We start from the raw sequence: 18641 nt of genomic DNA on the forward strand, positions 1-18641 counted from the left end.
CTCCCGGGTCCAGGTGATTCTCCTGTCTCAGCCTCCTGAGTAGCTGGGATTACAGGCACCCCCTACCACGCCAGGCTATTTTTGTATTTTTAGTAGAGACGGGGTTTCACTATGTTGGTCAGGCTGGTCTTGAACTCCTGACCTCAAATGATCCGCCTGTCTGGGCCTCCCAAAGTGTGAGGTTATAGGCATGAGCCACCATGCCTGGCCTCTTTGCTGATTTTCATCTGTACCTTTCACTGTAATAAACCATAACTGGGAGTAACACCACTTTTCTGAGATCTATCAATCTCAGGAAATCATTGACCCTGAGGGTGGTCTCAGGGACCCCCGACACAAGCCCCATTTCCCAGCCACCATCTTTTGCAATCTCCACTGCCCTAGTTACCGAATGGCATATACTTATCCATTTGCTATTTCCTGCCTCTTTCCTCTGTATCAAAGGCTCCAGAAGGTCGAAAACTCATCTGTCTTTCCCATGAAAGGCTGTAGAACAAAATGATCAGGGGTCAAGTCCTGGCTCTGTCACTTTTTTGTTGTTGCTCAGTCAAGGTCTCAGCTAGGGTGGAGTGCAGCAGTGCAGTCACAGCTTACTGCAGCCTTGAACTCCTGGGCTCAGGCAATCCTCCCACGTCAGCCTCCCTTGTGGCTGGGACTACAGGCACATGCCACCACACCCAGCTATTTTTTTTTTTTTTTTTTGAGACAGGGTCTCGCTCTGTCACCCAGGCTGGAGTACAATGGCACGATCTCGGCTCATTGCAACCTCCGCCTCCCAGGTTCAACCGATTCTCCTGCCTCAGCCTCCCGAGTAGCTGGAATTACAGGCATGCACCACCACACTAGGCTAATTTTTTTTGTATCTTTATTAGAGACAGGGTTTCACCATGTTGGCCAGGCTGGTCTTGAACTTCTGACCTCAGGTGATCTGCCTGCCTTGGCCTCCCAAAGTGCTGGGATTACAGGCTTGAGCCACCGCACCCGGCCCTACACCCAGCTAATTTTTATTTTTTGAGATGGAGTCTTGCTTTGTTGCCCAGGCTGGAGTGCAGTGGCATGATCTCAGCTCACTGCAATCTCCACCTCCCAGGTTCAAGCGATTCTCCTGCCTCAGCCTCCCCAGTAGCTGGGATTACAGGCATCCGCCACTATGCCCAGCTAATTTTTTTGTATTTTTAGTAGAGACGAGGTTTCACCTTGTTGGCCAGGCTGGTCTTGAACTCCTGACCTCAAGTGATCCGTCCGTCTCAGCCTCCCAGAGTGCCTGAAGGTTAGCTTTTAAGTGTTGTTTACTTTATCTCCTCAGTAGCTAGATCAGGGTCCAGGTGGTCAGGATTCAGTCAAAAGCAGGTGATTAAGGAGACTCCTCTGGGGAATTTGCGATAGAGAGGCAGGAGGGGCCACGAGCGGGGGTGGGGAAGAGGAGAGGGCACAGAGGCCAGCGGATGAGAGAGACACCAGGGAGCGTGGGATGCCTGCCCGAGTCTCTGGCCACGCCCATGCCCTGCCTGTCCGGCTAAGGTGAGCTGGTCCCTCTGTGATTACCCGGGGAGGAGGCCTACAGGAGCTGCAGAGCTGAATAGAGAGGGAATGCGCGGGGGAGGCCAAGTCCCACCGGTCTGGGCTTCCAGGAGGAAACGTGTGGGAGGTTGGGACGGGAGGCGTGGGGGCGGAGGACAGGCAGGGCAGCTGGAGCCAGAGCTGTGGTCGGGCGCCGGCCAAGCCCCAAAGAAAGCCTGTGTTGGGCAGCGTCCGGTCTGGCATGGCCTGGGAGGATGCCTCCCTGCTGCTGGGGGGCCCTGGAGATGCCGACATAGCTCTGCACCCCCAGGAGGAATGTGACCCCCTCCTCACCCCCAGCCTCCAGATTTTTCCACATAAGGCTTCGGGGGGTGCTCATGCCGCATGAGTTCAGGACAAAGGAATCAAAAGCACATAGACTGGATTCCCTAGGGAGGAGAAATTCTGGAAATAAGACCAAGAGGAGGACAAAGGGGCCCGGGGGCGCGTGAGAGTGCTGGGACAGAAGCGGGGGGCGCGAGGAGGGAGCGGGGATTGGGAGGCAGCGGGAGAAGGTTCCTGGCTCTGAGTGGCCTTAGACTGGGGACACATCGCAGCTGGGGATGAGAGCCACTGTGGCCCCGGACCGCCAGGGCAACTCCTTGGACCTCTCTGAGCCTTGTTACCTTTCTTTTTTTTTTTTTTTTTTTTTTTTTTTTTTGAGATTGAGTCTTGCTCTGTCGCCCAGGCTGGACTGCAGTGGTGCAATCTCGGCGCACTGCAAGCTCCGCCTCCCGGGTTCACGCCATTCTCCTGCCTCAGCCTCTCCGAGTAGCTGGGACAACAGGCGCCCGCCACCACGCCCGGCGAATTTTTTGTATTTTTAGTAGAGACGGGGTTTCACCGTGGCCTGGATCTCCTGACCTCGTGATCCGCCCGCCTTGGCCTCCCAAAGTGCTGGGATTACAAGCGTGAGCCACCGCGCCCGGCCTTGAGCCTTGTTTCCTTTCTTTTTTTTTTTTTAGACGGAGTCTCACTCTGTGGCCCAGGCTGGAGTGCAGTGGCACAATCTCGGCTCACTGCAAGCTCTGCCTCCCACGTTCACGCCATTCTCCTGCCTCAGCCTCCCAAGTTGCTGGGACTACAGGCGCCTGCCACCACGCCTGGCTAATTTTTTGTATTTTTAGTAGAGACAGAGTTTCACCGTGTTAGCCAGGATGGTCTCGATCTCCTGACCTTCTGATCTGCCTGCCTCGGCCTCCCAAAGTGCTGGGATTACAGGCGTGAGCGACCACGCCCAGCCACCTTGTTTCCTTTCTTTTGGCCCAGATGCTCGGGGCAAAATACTTGGAGTCCTCCATGTCTCTGTCTTTGTTTTATTTTCATCTATCTCTCTTTCTCTTTCCTTCCTTCTTTCTTCTCTTTCTTCGTTCTCTATCTCTCCTTCCTTCCTTCCTTCTCTCTCTTTCTTCTCCTTCTTTCTTTCCTCTATCTCTATCTCTCCTCCCTTTCTTTCTCCTTCCTCCCCTCCCCTCCCTCCCTCCTCCCTTCCTTCCTTCCTTCCTGCCTTCCTGCCTTCCTGCCTTCCTTCCTTCCTCTCTTTCTTCTCCTTCTCAGGTCTCACTTTGTTGCCCAGGCTGGTCTTGAACTCCTAGGCTTCGGTGACCCTCCTGCCTCTGCCCCACAAAGTACTGGGATTACAGGCGTGAGCCACCATGCCTGGCCTCTATCTCTGCTCCTGTCCCTTTCTCTCTCTCTCTCTCTCTCTCTCTCTCTCTCTCGTCAGCTCCCTCTATCCGTCCTTTCTCTCTCTCTCTCTCTCTCTCTCTCTATTGTATCAGCAAATCCCGAGGGCTCTATTTTCAAATCCAGCATCTACCCACTTTTCACCTCCTCCACGGCTCCTACCTGGTCCGGCCCCATCAACTCCCTGTGGCCCAGTGCAGGCTCCTCTGCCCTGGTCTCCTGGCTCCTGCCCTTGCTCGCCTGCTGCATGCTTTTCTGTCAGGGCATGTCCCTCCTCTGCTCAAGGACCCTCCAGGGCTCCCACCTCACTCAGTGCAAAAGCCAAATTCTGGCCGGGCGCGGTGGCTCACGCTTGTAATCCCAGCACTTTGGGAGGCCGAGGCGGGCGGATCACGAGGTCAGGGGATCGAGACCACGGTGAAACCCCGTCTCTACTAAAAATACAAAAAAATTAGCCGGGCGTGGTGGCGGGTGCCTGTAGTCCCAGCTACTCGGAGAAGCTGAGGCAGGAGAATGGCGTGAACCTGGGAGGCGGAGCTTGCAGTGAGCCGAGATTGCACCACTGCACTCCAGCCTGGGCGACAGAGCGAGACTCCATCTCAAAAAAAAAAAAAAAAGCCAAATTCCTTCTTGTGGCCCACAGGGCCCTGCAGGGTATGCCCTCACCTCCTCCTTCTCTCCTCTTTGTTCATTCCCTTCAGCCAGGCCAGCTTCCTTGCCGTTTGGGGCATGCTCCTACCTTAGGGTCTTTGCAGGGCAGTTCCCTCTCCACTTGTGGCACCACCTCCTCCTCCAGATCCCCACATGGCTTTCTCTCACCCCCTTCAGGTCTTTTTTTTTTTTTTTTTTTTTTTTGAGACAGGGTCTCATTCTGTCACCCAGGCTGGAGTGCAGTGGCACAATCTCAGCTGGCTGCAGCCTCCACCTCTCGGGTTCAAGTGATTCTCCTGCCTCAGCCTCCTGAGTAGCTGGGATTACAGGCACGCACCACCACACCCAGGTAATTTTTGTATTTTTTTTTTTTTTTTGAGACAGAGTCTTGCTTTGTCGCCCCGGCCAGAGTACAGTGGTGCGATCTCGGCTCACTGCAAGCTTTGCCTCCCAGGTTCACGCCATTCTCCTGCCTCAGCCTTCCCAGTAGCTGGGACTACAGGGACCTGCCACCACGCCCGGTTAATTTTTTGTATTTTTAGTAGAAACGGAGTTTCACCGTGTTAGCCAGGATGGTCTCGATCTCCTGACCTTGTGATCCAACCACCTCAGCCTCCCAAAGTGCTGGGATTACAGGAGTGAGCCACTGCGCCCGGCCTAGGGCAACATTTTTATAGCCTTATTGAGGGATAACTTATATAGCCTATAATTCGCCCATTACAAACCTACAGGCAGATGACTTTTAGTACACTCACCTAGTTGTGCAGGTATTACTACAATCCAGCGTTTGAGAACACTTTGATTTCCCCCCAAATCCCCACATTTGCAATCCATGCTCACTCCCAGCCTCAGCTCCAGGTAATCACTAATCTGCTTTCTGTCTCTAGAGCTCTGCCTTTTCTAGAAATTTCATATAAATGGAATTGTACAATATGTAATATTTTGAGTCTGGCTTCTTTCACTCGGCATGATGTTTTTGAGGTTTATCCATGTTGCTGTGTTTATCAACAGTTTGTTGCTTTCTATTGCTAACCAGTGTTTCCTTGCATGGGAGGACCACAGTTGTTTCTCCATTCATCTATTGATGGACACTTGAATTTGTCAACATAAAAGGAAGAGGCTGGGCCGGGTGCGGTGGCTCAAGCCTGTAATCCCAGCACTTTGGGAGGCCGATGCGGGCGGATCACGAGGTCAGGAGATGGAGACCATCCTGGCTAATGTGTGAAACTCCGTCTCTACTAAAAATACAAAAAATTAGCCTGGCATGGTGGCGGGTGCCTGTAGTCCCAGCTACTCGGGAGGCTGAGGCAGGAGAATGGCGTGAACCCGGGAGGTGTCCCCCCCTCCAGCCTGGGCAACAGAGCGAGACTCCGTCGCAAAAAAAAAAAAAAAAAAGAAAAGAAAAGAAAAGAAAAAAGGAAGAAGCTGAAGCATAAAAGATGATTTGAAGAGTTTACTTGGGGCCAGGTGCGGTGGCTCATGCCTGTAATCCCAGTGCTCTGGGAGGCCAAGGCGGGCGGATAACCTGAGGTCAGGAGTTCAAGACCAGCCTGACCAACATGGAGAAACCCTGTCTCTACTAAAAATACAAAATTAGCCAAGCATGGTGGCGCATGCCTGTAATCCCAGCTACTTGGGAGGCTGAGGCAGGAGAATCGCTTGAACCTGGGAGGCGGAGGTTGCAGTGAGCCAGAGGTGGTGCCACTGCATTCCACTCCAGCCTGGGCAACAAGAGCAAAACTCCGTCTCAAAAAAAAAAAAAAAAAAGAGTTCACTTGAGGCCAGGCACAGTGGCTTATGCCTGTAATCCCAATACTTTGGAAGGCTGAGGAAGGAGAATCACTTGAGCTCAGGAGTTTGAGACCAGCTTAGGCAACATGGCAAAACTCCGTCTCTATAAAAAATACAAAAAAATTCTCAGCACCTTGGGAGGCTGAGATGGGCGCATCACTTAAGGCCAGGAGTTCACGACCAGCCTGGCCAACATAGCAAAACCTAGTCTCTACTAAAAATACAAAAAAAACCAAAAAAAAATAGCTGGGTGTGGTGGTACATGCCTGTAATCCCAGCTACTCTGTAGGCTGAGGAAGGAGGATCACTTGAACCCAGGAGGCGGAGGTTACAGTGAGCTGAGATTGTGCCACTGCATTCCAGCTGGGCAACAGAATGAGACTCTGTCTCAGACAAACAAAAAATTAATCAGGCAGAGTGGCGCATGCCTGTGGTTCCCAGCTACTTGGGAGGCTGAGGTGGAAGGATCACTTGAGCCCAGGAGTTCAAGGCTGCAGTGAGCTATGATCGCACCATTGCACTCCAGCCTGTGCGACAGAAATAGACCCTGTCTCAAAAAAAAGAAACCCCAAAACACAACTTAGCCAGGTGTGGCGGTGTCCACTTGTAGTCCTAGTGACTTGGGAGGCTAAGGTGGGAGGATCGCTTGACCCAGGAGGTCGAGGCTGCAGTGAGCTATGATTGCACCACTGCACTCCAGCCTGGGTGACAGAGTGAGACTCCGTCTCAAAAATAAAAAATAAAAAATAAATCTTAGCTCTTCTAATAGATGTATGAAGTGGTATCTCCTTGTGGTTTTAATTTGCATTTCTGTAACAACTAATGCTGTTGAGCATCTTTTCATATGCATATTTACCATCTAAATGTCCTCTTTGGTGAAGCATCTGTTCAAATCTTTTGCCCATTTTTAAACTGGGATTTTTTTTCCTTCTTATTGTTGAGTTCCGTATATATTCTTATATAAAGAGTTTTTATTTTAAGAGTTCTTTATATATTCTGGATACACATTCTTTCAGAAAAATGATTTGAAAATATTTCCTCCTAGTTGGCAGCTTGTCTTTTTATTTTCTTTATGTCTTTTGAAGAGCAAAAGTTTTCATTTTGATGAAGTCCAATTCGCTCATTACTTTTTTCTTTTACAGATTGTGGTTTTGGTGACATAGGTAAGAAAACTTTGCCTAACCCATGGTCTCAAAGATTTCTTTTTCTTTTTTTTCTCCTGAGACGGAGTCTTGCTCTGTTGCCCAGACTGGAGTGCAGTGGTGCAATCTCGGCTCATTGCAACCTCCGCCTCCCCAGTTCAAGTGATTCTCAGGTCTCAGCCTCCCAAGTAGCTGGGATTACAGGCATGTGCCACCAAGCCTGGCTAATTTTTGTTTTTTTTTTTTTTTTTTTTGAGACCGAGTCTCACTCTGTTGCCCAGGCTGGAGTGCAGTGGTGCAATCTCGGCTCACTGCAAGCTCCGCCTCCCGGGTTCACGCCATTCTCCTGCCTCAGCCTCTCCGAGTAGCTGGGACTACAGGCACCCGCCACCACGCCCAGCTAATTTTTTGTATTTTTAGTAGAGACGGGGTTTCACCGTGGTCTCGATCTCCTGACCTCGTGATCCGCCCGCCTCGGCCTCCCAAAGTGCTGGGATTACAAGCATGAGCCACCGCGCCCGGCCAATTTTTGTATTTTTAGTAGAGATGGCGTTTCACCATGTTGGTCAGGCTGGTCTCGAGCTTCTGACCTCAGGTGATCCACCCACCTCAGCCTCCCAAAGTGCTGAGTTTACAGGCATGAGCCACCGTGCCCAGCTGGGTCTAAGTTCTTTAATTATTATTATTTTTTTTACATGTGTGTATCCTATTCTTGGGAAAATTTAAAGGGGATTATTTCTGCTTCTGGTAACGCGAGCATTCAGCGTGTGCTCCCCTGCTTGTAATTCTCCCAGTAGGGTCAGAACAGGGCTGGAGAAGCGAAAACCATAACTAGAAGAGACTTCCCCAACAGGATGTTGCCCAACCCTGGCCGGGCTGACATTCAGCCTCCAGGGTCCTTATCGGCAGTGCAATCGCAGCTGTGACTAAACCCAGCCACCCACAGCCTGACGCCCCCACACCCTTGACCTTCCCTTTAGCTTCGGGCTTGAGCAGGCCTTTGATACTCAAATAGAGAAAGGAGATAGCAAGACCCCTGTGCCTTCTCAGAGGGGGCACCCCCTTCCCAGATGCCTTCACGGGTCCTGCCTCTCCAGGACCCAGCCTCCCTCCTAGCCCCCCCCACCTCCCCAGCCACACCCCATTTCCACCCATCTAGAGAGGGCGAAACACAAACACTCCTGGCAGCCCTGCCCGAGTGTGTCCTGGGACATGGTGGGGTGGGGGCTCCTTGACTCCTGGGAAGGGGAACTCTGGGGTGGCCTGTCCTCCCAGCTCCTCACCCCCCCGACTGGTGCCTCTCCCCATGAGTCGTGGGAAAAGGCAACAAAACCAACCGCAGGGACATGTAAAATCTCTTCCTGTATCTGTGACAGCTGTCTTGTTGGTCTGGCCGTCTATTCTTGAGAGCACCTGAATCCATTCAGACCAAGCTCTTCCTCTCCTCGAGAACCCTCTATGGCTCCCACCTCACCCAGTAAAATCCAGTCTTCTCCAAGGCCCACAAGGCTTGGCTGTGTGATTTGCCCTGTCACCTCCAGCTCTCTTCCCCTCATTCACTTGGCTCCAGCCACCCCAGCTTCCTCACTATTCCCCAAATAAATATACCAGGCCCAGTCCAGCCTCACAGCCTTTGCATGTGCTGTTCCCTCTGCTTGGAACACCTTTCCCCCAGATATTTTTTTATTTTTTTATTTTTTTGTTTTTTTGAGACAGAGTCTTGCTCTGTCGCCCAGGCTGGAGTACAGTGACACAACCTCAGCTCACCACAGCCTCTGCCTCCTGGCTTCAAGCCATTCTCCTGCCTCAGCCTCCCAAGAAGCTGGGACTACAAGTGCGCATCACCACGCCCGGCTAATTTTTGTATTTTTAGTAGAGACGGGGTTTCACCATGTTGGCCAGGCTGGTCTCAAACTCCTGACCTCAACTGATCTGCCTGCCTCGGCCTCCCAAAGTGCTGGGATTACAGGCATTAGCCACTGCACCTGGCCCCTCTCACATATTTGCTCAGAGGTCACCTCCTCAGTGAGGCCTTCCCTGACGACCCCCATATTTGAAATTTTAGCTTCCTTCCGCCAGTCCTTTCTAACCTTTCCCCTCTGTTTTATTTTTCTCTATAGCACATCACCTTCTAACATTTTAATTCATGAATTTACACAGAGTGTCAGTCCCATGAGGGCAGGGGTTTTTCTGTCTTGTTCACTGCTGTATCCTCAACACCCAAAACAGGGCCAGGCACACCACAGGTGCCCAATTAATGTTTCTCAGCCAGGTGCAGTGGCTCAGGCCTGTAATCCCAGCACTTTGGGAGGCCAAGACGGGCAGATCACCTGAGGTCAGGAGTTCGAGACCAGCCTGGCCAACACGGTGAAACCCCCGTCTCTACTAAAAATACAAAAATTAGCTGGGTGTGGTGGCACGTGCCTGTAATCCCAGCTACTAGGGAGGCTGAGGCAGGAGAACTGTGTGAACCCAGGAGGCAGAGGTTGCAGTGAGCTGAGATTGCGCTAGTGCACTCCAGCCTGGGCAACAGAGCGAGACTGTGTCTCAAAAAAATAAATCAATCAAAATAAATAAATAAATAAATAAATGTTTCTTGAATAAATTGTCACTTTCGCTTACATTCTTTGTCTACTGAGGTCTGTAGGGCCATCCCTGCCCTTATGAACAGGAGTGGCTCATGGACTCATTCTGTCCTTTCTAGCCACTGTGATTGGTTTCTAAATGACATGTGACCCCAGACTGTCCAATCAGAGGGAGCCTGGGAATTATTATTTTCTTTTTTTGAAGCAGGGCTTCACTTTGTCACCCAGGTGTGAGTGCAGTGGCACAATCATGGTTCCATTGCAGCCTCAATTCCCAGGCTCGAGTGATCCTCCCTCCTTATGTTTTAATTTTTTTTATAGAGATGAGGTCTCACTATGTTGCCCGGGCTGGTCTCAAACTCTGGGCTCAAGCGAGCCTCCTGCCTTGGCCTCCCAAACTGCTGGGATTACAGGCATGAGCCACCACACCCGGCCAGATTACTTTGAGTCCGTGAATCCAGCTGTCCCTGAAGCCAATATATCTTAAACTTTTCAATGACACAAACCAATAAATTATCATTATTTTTTCTTTAAGCCAGTTTGGGTTTGGATTTTTTACTTGCAACTAGAATAGTCTTCCCCAATTGACCACCTCTCCCTCCCTCCCTTGCTCACTGCTCACTCCCTTCCTTCTTCTTTCCCTCCCTCCTTCCTTTTTTCTCTCTTTTTTTTTTTTTTCAGGACCAAGTCTCTCTCTCTCGTCCAGGCTGGAGTGCAGTGGCATGATCTTGGCTCACTGCAATCTCTGCCTCCCGATTCAAGCAATTCTCCTGCCTCAACCTCCCGAGTAGCTGGGATTACAGGCACCCGCCACCATGCCTGGCTAATTTTTGTATTTTTAGTAGAGACGGAGTTTCGCCATGTTGGCCAGGCTGGTCTCAAACTCCTGACCTCAAGTGATCGGCGCACCTTAGCCTCCAAAAATGCTGAGATTGCAGGCGTGAGCCAGCGTGCCTGGCCTCTGTCTTTAACTTAATCTCTACTATATCTTGGCAGAGTCACCATCTCCAACACAGCTGAGTCAAAACCGTATTTCACCTTTCTGCCAAACAGCTCTCCACCCATCATTCCGTCCCCCGCCTTCCCCTGCCAATCCCTCCCCCACTCTGTGTGGGGGATTCTGCCCAATGTGGGAATGAATTATGGCTCCCCCACTAGAGGGCTGTGTGCCCTCCCTAAGTGACTTCACCTTTCTGGGCCTCACTTTCCCCATCTGTAAAACGAGGTCATAACAGTATACTCATTGTTCCCAAGTCTGCCTCCTCTCTAACCCCGCCCCCCCCCCCTTTTTTTTTTTTGAGACAGAGTCTCGCTCTGTCACCCAGGCTGGAGTGCAGTGGTGCGATCTTTGCTCACTGCAATCTCCACCTCCTGGGTTCATGTGATTCTTGTGCCTCAGCCCCCTGAGTAGCTGGGACTACAGGCGCCCGCCACCACGCCAAGCTAATTTCTTTTTCTCTTTTTTCTTTTTTGAGATGGAGTCTCCCTCTGTGAGGCTGCCAGTGGAGTCCAGGCTGGAGTCCAGTGGCATAATCTAGGCTCACTGCAACCTCTGCCTCCCGGGTTCAAGCCATTCTCCTGCCTCAGCCTCCTAAGTAGCTGGGACTACAAGCGCATGCCACCATGCCCATCTAATTTTTGTATTTTTAGTAGAGACGGGGTTTCATCACATTGGCTGGGATGGTCTCAAACTCCTGACCTCCTGATCCACCCACCTCAGCCTCCCACAGTGCTAGGATTACAGGCGTGAGCCACCGCACCCAGCCTCTAATTTTCTTATTTTTAGTAGATAGGGATTTCACCATGTTGCCCGGGCTGGTGTTGAACTCCTGATGTCAAGTGATCCCCCCGCCTTGGCCTCCTAAAGTGCTGGGATTACAGGCGTGAGACACCATGTCAGTCCTCCAACCCCTTCTGACTGACCCATCACTTGAGCCTTGCTCACTTGCCCTGCTCCGGCCCTCTGGCCCCCTGTCCTAAAAGTTTGTGTAGAATCCCCCAAGTCCACTCCTTGGCCAGTAGAAGAAGGTCTCAACCCACCGGATCCCCACGGCCACCACAGTCAGGTCTGGAACTCTGAGGGGGCTGTCATCACCCCCATTTCACAGATGAGGAAACTGGGCCCTAAGTCACCCAGCCAGGATTACATAAAAGAGGTAAAAGTGTGGCCAGGGGCAGTGGCTCATGCCTGTAATCCCAGCACTTTGGGAGGCAGAGGTGGAAGGATCTCTTGAGGCCATAAGTTTGAGACCAGTCTGGGTAACATAACAAAACCCCATCGCTACAAAAAACTATTTGTAAATTATCTGGATGTGGTGGTGCGTGCTTATAGTCCCAGCTACTTGGGAGGATCGCTTGAGGCCAGGAGTTCAAGGCTGTAACGAACTATGAGCACACCACTGCACTCCAGCCTGGGCAACAGAGTGAGACCCTGTCTCTGTAAAAACAGAGAGCGAGGGCCGGGCACGGTGGCTCATGCCTGTAATCCCAGCACTTTGGGAGGCCGAGGTGGGTGGATCACTTGAAGTCAAGAGTTCGAGACCAGCCTGGCCAACATGGTGAAACTCCATCTCTACTAAAAATATTAAAAAATTAGCCAGGTGTGGTGGTGCGCGCCTGTAATCCCAGCTACTCGGGAGGCTGAGGCCTGAGAATAATTTGAACCCGGGAGGCGCAGGTTGCAGTGAGCCCAGATCATGCCACTGCACTCCAGCTTGAGTGACAGAGTGAGACTCCATCTCAAAAAAAAAAAAAAAAAGAGAGAGAGAGAGGGCAAAAGAGAGATACAAGTGTGATAAGCTGGAGAATTCCCAGGAGGGAGTGGTTCAGGAGGAGAAAGGGTGGTCAGGGAAGGCTCCCTGGAGGAGGTGACATTTCAGGACAAAAGCTTCTCAGACACAGCACCATCAGAGGGAAAGTAAGCCAGGCAGGGGGAACTCCAGGGACAAAAGTTCTGAGTTGGGAACCAGTGCGGTGTGTTCAAAGCCCATCAAAGGGGTTAGAAGGAAGGCAGGGAGATGAGGGCTGGGAAGTGGGCAGGCCCTAATTCTTACATTACTACAAACCCAGGCAGGGGAGCAACAAGCTGGATGAGCTGCAGATGAGTGATGTCTCCTCGGTGCCCACCAGGATTTCCTCTCCGAGGGCAGCCTTTATTCCCTGCTCACTCTGCCTGGCTCATCGCAGCCTTGGCCCCATTTAACAGGTGAGGAAACTAAGACTCCAGGCAGCACACCCATGCCTGAAACCATCGGCTCCAGCTTCCCCAGGCCCTGCTACCCTCTAGGTGGCACAGAATTCTAGGAGCCCTTGGCTTACCTGGGAGGTTGACTTGGGGTCCTTAAGACCAACCCATGGCCACCTCTTCCAGGAAGTCTTCCTGCCTTGAGCTGGCTGGGAACCTCTCTCCTCTGAATCCTGCTCTTGCCTGTGGCAGGCCTGGCAAGTGTGTTCTCTGAGGCGAGACTGGTGGTTCCCAATCCTCCAGACCCCACCCAGCCCATCGTGCCCCTCCTTGCAGGGAAATTAGAAAAAGCAAAAGGGAGGAGGCACTTCTGGAAGGGAAAATATTTTGATTCTCTGAAGGCACAAAAATTGCCTGATTCCCGACCAACTAGGGGTAATTAACCCTTCACAAGGTAGTAATTAAGTCGGTGTCTCTGAAGCCTTAATTACAAGCTCCAAGAGGCTCTGCCCTCTCCACAATAGCCAGGCAGCCCCCAGAACCGAGGCCAGGCTGTGGAGACCGGGTGTACCCCTTCTGCACTGGCGGGGAGTCAGGGACAGGGCTCTGCTCCTCTCCTGGGGCTGAGCGAGACCCACAGCCCCTCTCATGGCCACCCCCAGGCAGGGATCCCAAGGGCAATGTTCATCAAACCAGATCTCTTCCCTGTATAGTCCCTTTTGGGGTTGTCAGGCCACACGGGGAGACTTTGCTCTTGGGGGTATGAAGGCAAAGGGGGCAGGCCGGGCTGGAGTTCGTGTGTGGGGCTGGCAACTTTTCTTTTTTGAGGCGGAGTCTCACTCTTTCACCCAGGTTGGAGTGCAGTGGCACAATCTCAGCTCACTGCAACCTCTGCCCCCCAGTTCAAGTGATTCTTCTGCCTCAGCCTCCTGAGTAGCTGGAATTACAGGTGCCTGCCGCAACACCCGGTTAATTTTTGTATTTTTAGTAGAGACGGGGTTTCACCACGTTGGCCAGGCTAGTCTCGAACTCCTGACCTCAGGTAATCCGCCCACCTCGGCCTCCCAAAGTGCTGGGATTACAGGCATGAGCCACCGCGCCTGGCCAAGCATTGGTCTTGGAAGGCACATTGCCTGGTTCCCTGTGTCTCCCAGGGAGATGGGCGGGGGGTAAGAAGGAGACTTTGCAAGCAGAGCCGACCACGTGCACCTTAACTGCGTAATTGGGGTCAATATGGTCAGAAGCAAAGTCCTGGGAGAGTGGCGGGGTGGGTAGGGGGACAGTGCATGGGCCAGGGCTTCTTTCTGTGGGCAACACCACATCTGTGGGTGGGTGATGAGGAGGGTGCAGCTGATGGTGTTGGAGGGCTTTTAGCTCAGTGTGAGCCTTCTTTTTCTCCCCTCGGGCTTTTAGGAGGTGACTCCTCAGGGGGAGTGAGAGGTCAGATTTGTCTCCAAAATAGGCCTTGACATCGCGGCCCACCTGTTTCTCCATCTCTCGGCTATGGCTACTGTGACCTCCTTTCCCACTGTCCAACACCCAAGCTCCTTTCTGCCGCAGGGCCTTTGCGCTGGCTGCACCTTCTACGGGAAATCCTGGCTCCACACTTGGCATGGCTGGGGCTTTATTCTTCTCAGGCCTCAGGACAAGCGTCACTTCCTCATAGCCCACTCCACCCACTCTACCCACAGCAGGTGCTTCAGTGACATCCCTATATATACTTTCTCCTTCAGAACACTTACTGCACTTACTGCCATCAGCAATGATCTTGCAGCCCGTTGTCCTCTTCCTCCTCTCTTTTCTCTCTTCCCTTGGACTATAAGCTCCAGAAGGGCATGGAGGTTTATCTGTTTTGTTCCCATTTTTTTTCTTTTGAGATGGAGTCTTGCTCTGTCGCCCAGACTGGAGTGCAGTGACACGATCTCTGCTCACTGCAACCTCCGTCTCCTGGGCTCAAGTAATTCTCCTGCCTCAGCCTCCTGAGTAGCTGGGATTACAGGCACCCGCCACCACGCCTGGCTAATTTTTGTATTTTTAGTAGAGAGGGGGTTTCACCACGTTGGCCAGGCTGGTATCGAACTGCTGACCTCGTGATCCGCACGCCTTGGCCTCCCAAAGTGCTGGAATTACAGGCGTGAGCCACCGTGCCTGGCCGAGCCACTGTACCTTGCCTCTTTACTTTTAGAGACAGGATATCGCTGTGTTTCTCAGACTGGAGTGCAATGGTGCGATCATGACTCACTGCAGCCTCTATCTTCTGGGCTCAAATGATCCTCCCACCTCAGCCTCCTGAGTGGCTGGGGTTACAGGCCTGAGCCAGCCCCATTCTGTCTTCTGTGTACTGTAAACCTAGAGCAATGATCTAGGCTTGCTCAATACACACAGTAGGTGCTCAATAAATGTTGCATGAATACATGGACGACGAGTTCTAGCTGGGAAATGGCAGCTGGGAAAACTGGTTTGTGGAGGAGAATTTAAGAGATGAGAGCTGTTTCCGAAACTCCTCGGGGGCCCCAGGCCTCCCGGGTTGGGGAGAAACGGGGGCGACCATCCACTGGGGGAGGGGGGAACTGACCGCAGCAGCCAGGCTAGAGACGGGGCTAAAGCTCGGGTTTTTCTACCTCCGCGTTGCACGCACCTCCCCTTGGAGGCCCACAGGTGGCGCCCGCTCCCCGCGCTGCAGTGGCGGGAAGCGGAGGTGGAAAAACCCGAGCTTTAGCCCCGTCTCCGGCCTGGCTGCTGGGGTCAGTTCCTAGCCCGGATTTGGACGCCAAGCCCTGGGACCCTGCTTGGGGTCCTCCCTCCTGGTAGAGGGGCTTTTTGGTCAAACGAGGGGGTTCTGAGAAGAGTGGGGGTGGTGGGCTGCAGAGTCCGGGCAGCTGAGGGCTCCCTCCGTCTGTCCACGCATGCTCTGATTCCCCCATTCCCAAAACTAGTTCAGCAGCTCCATGCCTGGGGGAAGGGGGAACGCACTTACCATGTTCGTGTTCTGTCTTAACTTTATATAGGTTAGAGCTGGTCGCAGCGCTTGGTGTCAGTGGGTCCTGGGTGCACATTTGTGGAACGGTGAATGGGTGAATCCCCGTTTTACAGATGGGGAAACTGAGGCTCAGGGAGGCGATGTGGCTCACCCAGGTTCATAGAGCCAGAAAATGGCAAGGCTGGGATTGGAGACACCAGGCCTGTGTGAGTTCAGAGTCAGCCCATTTTGTTTGTTTGTTTGTTTGAGACAGGGTTTTGCTCTGTCACCCAGGCTGGAGTGCAGTGGCAGGATCTTGGTTCAGTGCAACCTCCACCTCCTGGGTTCAAGCGATCTCCTGCCTCAGACTCCCGAGTAGCTGGGATTACAGGCACGCGCCACCATGCCCAGCTAATTTTTTGTATTTTTAGTAGAGACAGGGTTGCACCATGTTGACCAGGCTGGTCTCAAACTCCTGACCTCAGGTGATCTGCCCGCCTCAGCTTCCTAAGATGCTGGGATTACAGGCGTGATGCTTGGCCAAGAGTCAGCCAATGTTTAAAAAACATTGTATTTGGCCTGGTGTGGTGGCTCACGCCTATAATCCCAGCACTTTGGGAGGTGGAGGCGGGTGAATTACTGAAGGTCAGGATTTCAAGACCAGCCTGGCCAACATGGCGAAACCCCGTCTCTACTAAAAGTACAAAATTAGCTGGGCATGGTGGCGTGTGCCTGTAATCCCGGTTACTCGGGAGGCTGAGGCAGGAGAATCGTTTGAACCCAGGAGGCAGAGGTTGCAGTGAGCCGAGGTCGTGCCATTGCACTCCAGTCTGGGCAAAAAGAGCAAAACTTTGTCTCAAAAAGCAAACAACCAACAACAACAAAAAATTGTATTTTATTTATTGCAGAGATGAGAAGTCTTGCCATATTGCCCGGGCTGGTCTCCAACTCTTGGGCTCAAGGCATCCTCCTGCTTTGGGCTCCCTCGGTGCTGAGATTTCAGGTGAGCACTACCTCGCCCAGCCTAAAAACATTTTTCAATGGATTTTCTAGTTACCCAAAGTGATACAGGATTCCCTCTGGGAAGCTGAAGTCCTTCCTGTCCCTCTTTATCTCAACTCCGAGATGATGGTGGGGAGGGTCTCCTTTCATCCTGCCCTCTTTGCCTTCAAAAGCGTGTCTACACATGCCTAAGGGGTCTCTGGGTTTCTAGCCGGGTCATAAACTTCTCCTGTCTGAGCTGGGCACAGTGGCTCATGCCAGTAATCCCAGCACTTCAGAAGGACGAGGTGGGAGGATCATTTAAGGTCAGGAGTTCGAGACCAGCCTGGTCAACATGGTGTGACCCTGTCTCTACTAAAAATACAAAAATTAGCTGGGTGTGGTGGCACGCGCCTGTAGCTACTTGGGAGGCTGAGACATGAGAATCGTTTGAACCCAGGAGGCAGAGGTTGCAGTGAGCTGAGATGGTGCCGCTGCACTCCAGCCTGGGCAACAGAGCAAGACATCTTAAAAAACAAAAACACAACAACAAAAAACTTACACTGTCTGGGCCTCAGTTGCCTCGTCTGTAAAATGGTTTTAATGGTCATTGAACCACTTTCCAGGGTGTCTGTGAGTTGCACAAAAAGCTGGTCTGGGCAGGGCCCCACACCTGGGTGGAATTGGGGGTCTCCTCTGGTGGTCTGTACATCTTGGTAGGAAAACACACTAGGTGTGGATGATCCTGCTGTTTCCTTAGTTCGAGGGCTTGGTGCACAGTGGGTATGTGTGGTCTAATGCTGCTGGTGCACCCACTGTGTGTCTGCATTGTGTGTGCACTGAGCTGTTTCCACGTGGGGCCCAGTGGCTTCCCGCAGACCAGGGTTTCTCAACCTCAGCACTCTTGACATTTGGGGCCACATCATTTTTTGCTCTGGGGGACTGTTCTGTGCCTCGTAGGATTTTTTTTTTTTTTTTTTGCAGGGGAGATGAGGTCTTGCTATGTTGCCCAGGCTGGCCTTGGACTCCTGGCCTCAAGTGATCTGCCTTGACTTCCCGAAGTGCTGGGATCACAGGCCTTAGCCACCTTGCCCAGTCCCTTGTAGGACATTGAGCGTCCCTGAACTGGACCCACTAAATGCCAGGAGTACCCCTGCCCCTTTTTTTTTTTTTTTTTTTTTTTTTGAGATGGAGTCTCACTCTGTCACCCAGGCTGGAGTGAGGTGGAATGATCTTGGCTCACTGCAACCTCTGCCTCCCAGGTTCAAGTGATTCCCCCACCTCAGCCTCTCGAGTAGCTGGGATTACAGGCACTCACCACCATGCCTGGCTAATTTTTGTATTTTTAGTAGAGATGGGGTTTTCCCCATATTGGCCACGCTGGTCTCGAACTCCTGACCTCAAGTGATCCGCCCACTTCGGTCTCCCAAAGTGCTGGGGTTACAAGTGTGAGTCACTGTGTCTAGCCCCCCTGCCCCAATTTTACAGCCAGAAATACCTTCAGACATTGCCAAATGTTTCCTGGGTGACAGAGTTACCCTCATTGAGACCCATAGCTGTGTACACTTCTGGGAGGTACACATACAGGTCAGAAACAGACCCTGATAGAGGGTTGGAGGGCAAATGGTTTATTTGGGAAATGAACACAGGAAACCTGAGAAGGGGAGAAGAGATATGACAAGGGATATCAAACAGGTTGTCACTACGGAAAACTGGAGCCTGATCCCTCCAGGAGTCTCTGGGAGACTGGATTAGGCATCTGCTGGGGAGGGAGCTGGGGTATTTATCCACCAACTCATTCCATTTCTGGCTCAGGGCTACTCCCAGGGATGTTAATTTCCCCCACTCTGTCTCCTGTTCAAGTACACTGAAGTGATCAGGTCCCAGATGTGGCCAGGGTCCAGCAGGACATCTCTGCAGTGGTTTCTCTTCCTTTTTGTGTGGCTGTTCCTGGGGGTCTCTTTGGGCTGTGTGAGCTGGGCTGCGGAAGCCCACCCGGATGTCTGCAGCCGGCTGTGTGTATATTTGGTGTGCCAGTGTGTGTTTATCTGCCATGCATGTGTTTGCGTCTGTATTTATCTGGCACGAGTGTGCTTGTCTTT

The sequence above is a fragment of the Nomascus leucogenys genome, chromosome 10, assembly GCF_006542625.1.
Source record: "Nomascus leucogenys isolate Asia chromosome 10, Asia_NLE_v1, whole genome shotgun sequence".
Taxonomy (NCBI): Eukaryota; Metazoa; Chordata; class Mammalia; order Primates; family Hylobatidae; genus Nomascus; species Nomascus leucogenys.